Here is a 3,477-nt window from a genome sequence, read left to right as displayed (position 1 = left end):
TATATATATATATATATATATATAATGTCATGCTCAATCAGCTAAGGAGACGAGTTAGGTTTGGTGCATTAAAGGTAAAGGTTAACGTTATTTTTACATTATTCTTATGTGGAACTACATAATTTTTTTTTATTGTAGTTATATTAATATTGTACCCTTCACAATTAAGTTAGTCCAACAATTTGGTAATTAAATTTGCTAAACATATATATACAGCATAAGTATTTTTCTTTGCAGGATAGCAGCCAGCACTGCTAAATATGGTGGTTGGGAGTATGGCTACACAGCTTCAGTGTCACTGCATGGCTTGCTGATGGTAGCTCTCCTGCTGCTTCTTTTTCTTTCTTTTTTTTATCTCAAAATAAACACTTTTTGATTGGAATATACTGTATTTTTTTCAATACCACAAAAAATCACTTTTAATTCATAAACTTCAGCTGTACACTATCATCTTTATTATATTATAAGTGATAACACCGAATGAATAATGATTATGATTAAATACCTTCTATTTTCATCATAATTTATAGTTTTCTTGTGAGTTATATACCTACATTCTACTGATCTTGAAGTAATGTGTGTTGAATCTTTTGCCACACAATGTACTCACTTCCTTTCTTCAGTTTACATATCAGTACCATGGCATTGTGCTTTTATAGCTGCCACTGTATTTGCCCCCCTAGCAAAATAAGGTTGCACCCCATAAAACCGTGCAAGGTGATAATGGCCTGTGAGATGGAGCTTCCGTCAGGGAACACCTTGCCTGTGCTACGGTGAGTATGTGCGTGTGTGTGTGTGTGTGTGTGTGTGTGTATATATATATATATATATATATATATATATATATATATATATATATATATATATATATATATATGTTACATACGACACACGGCTGCGGTTAACTGCTACAGCTCACTAGAGTGTTATTCTAGCAAAATCGCCAACTTTGTTACGGTCAGTACAGTGGGGATTATAAAAACACTCCACAGAGTCCCCACTACTATAACTCACAGCCGCCGTAACCCTCAGGATCTTTCAAGGTCGCCAACAGTGCATAATTTCCCCCATTGTAAGGGAATCTCCTCAGCAACTCCTTCTCCTCCTGTACCCAACCAAGTAAAACTTCTCCTCCTGTACCCAACCAAGTAAAATTTATAAATGGTAGATGCTATGTGTAACAGGGCAAGGCCTTAATACCCCCTAGAGAAACCTCCCACAAGGACAATTCCACCCACTTCTCTATGAAGTATTAATGCCTCTCCACCCGCCTTGTCCACAGACTGTGATAACTCAGACCGGAACAACACGTGCGGTATATTTTATTACTATACTATCCTACTACAACAAGTGCTTACTAACACCTATCAGACTGACATCCCTGGTCTACTACTACTGCAATATATGATGTGTACAGCATATCTGGTGATGTACACACAAGCCCAGACACCACCTGCGGGTGACGCCAGCTATACACGGAGTATAAATACTCGTCGCAGACAAGTCTGGCGGACGACAACTATGCACCACTGGCCGACATGAAGCCTCTCAGCATTCAATAGTGTGCGTGGCTACTACCACTACAATACAGTATACTACTGAAACTATACAAAAGATGGTGGGGGCACACAGCCGCCCACCAAACCCCACTGGTGACTACAACCACCAACAGCAAAAACAGGACGAAACAATAACACGTCCCTCCGCGTCGTTCCACCCGAGTGGACGAACGCACGAGAACTGCAGCCAAACTTACTACACCTCTCCCAGAGCAACAAGCCCGTTGCTCTAACAGTCACGGTCTGCCCAGTAGCAAGCCAGCTACTCAACAGGAGGGCACAACTCCCAGACCGATGACTAGCGAGTACTGGTAACACACAGTCCAGCCACACTTGTCTCTTACTGTGCCGAGAACGTACGTGTTAACTCCGCTGAAGACTGGCCGGTACTATAAACAGTATACTACTGATACTACACAAACAATGGTGGGGGCACACAGCCACCCACCAAACCACACTGGTGACCACGGCCACCAACAAACAAACAGGACGAGACAAAGTGTCTCTCTCTTTCGCGCCTCCATCCGAGTGGACGAACGCACGAGAAATGCAGCCCCAACCGGCCACACTTTCTCAGAACAAGAAGCCCGTTGTTCTACAGCCACGGTCTAACCGAGTAACAAGCCAGCTACTCAAAAGGGAGGGCACAACTCCCAGACCGAGACTGGTGAGCACCCAGAACAGCCCAGCAACACGTGTCTCCACCCTGTGCCAGAAACCAAGAGCGCACGTGTCTACCTCCGCTGAAGACTGGCTGGTTACTGATGTGAAGCTCGCAGGCACACAAAATGGTGGAGAGAGGGAGGCGGGTTGTCTGCTCAGCAGAACAGCTCGAGGGACCCTCGCTGGGTAGCCATAGGCTACACATATAATGAAATAATAAATCAAAGGGGATTAAGACGGTGCCCATCACAGTATATATATATATATATATATATATATATATATATTTGTTTTTTGTTTTTGTTTTTGTTGTTGCACTGCCTTGCCACATTATAATACATTTCATTTTATTCTCTAAAATATACCATTCTAAAATTATTCATTGCCTATCTTCTTTTATTGCCACAAGCATCACAGCTACACTGTGGGCTAACCAAACCTAATCAAAGTAGCCTAGCTTAACCTAAGTAACCGACTTCATTATAAAAAAATAAATAATAAGCTCATCACATCACACAATGCACATATCAATACACATAAAATATACATATAATACTACCACAAACGCGCTGTACGTTACGTATTCAATTATTATATATAAATAAAACAAGGATTTTTTTTGGGGTCCTATTGGTTAGATTTGCCTACTATTTTGCTAACCATAGGTGTACATGAAACTTTTGTTTTACCAACCTTTTTCCTTCTATAACTTCGTTTTTTCACGACTAATTCCAGCAGCTTTAGCTTAGCCGCTTGGCTCCAGTTGGCTGTCCTTGTATAAGGTGACCTGCGTTGTTTAGCCTTGTTGGAAGTTGCTGCATCTCCGGTGTAGTTTTCTTCCATTGGACGATCACTCTTGGTGGTGCCTTCCATCGTGTTGAAAGTTGAAAGTTGCACGTGTCATTGTTTACAAAAGATCCATAGCTCAGAATAAAGAATACCATCACATACGACCAAAATGACTACCTAAGAGAGGACATAGTCAGGAAAATCATGCCAGTCTACCAGCGAATTGTAACACCTGAGCTTTTGGAAAAGTGCCAAGGAGACACCCAAAATGCCAACGAGTGCCTGCATAGCCTCATCTGAAGTGAGCTTCCAAAAACTAAATTCTACCATCTACACAGAATGCAGTACAGTATTCTCAGATCCGTGGTACGGTTCAACCATGGGTCAGAGATTCTGATGAGAGGGACAGGACTGAAAATTCGCAAGAACATGGATCGAAAGAGAGTGAGAGAATTATTATACAGAG

This window comes from Portunus trituberculatus, chromosome 2 (genome assembly GCF_017591435.1).
Source record: "Portunus trituberculatus isolate SZX2019 chromosome 2, ASM1759143v1, whole genome shotgun sequence".
NCBI classification, from domain to species: domain Eukaryota; kingdom Metazoa; phylum Arthropoda; class Malacostraca; order Decapoda; family Portunidae; genus Portunus; species Portunus trituberculatus.
The sequence above is the reverse complement of the archived record's forward strand: the minus strand, read 5'-3'. Positions refer to the sequence as shown.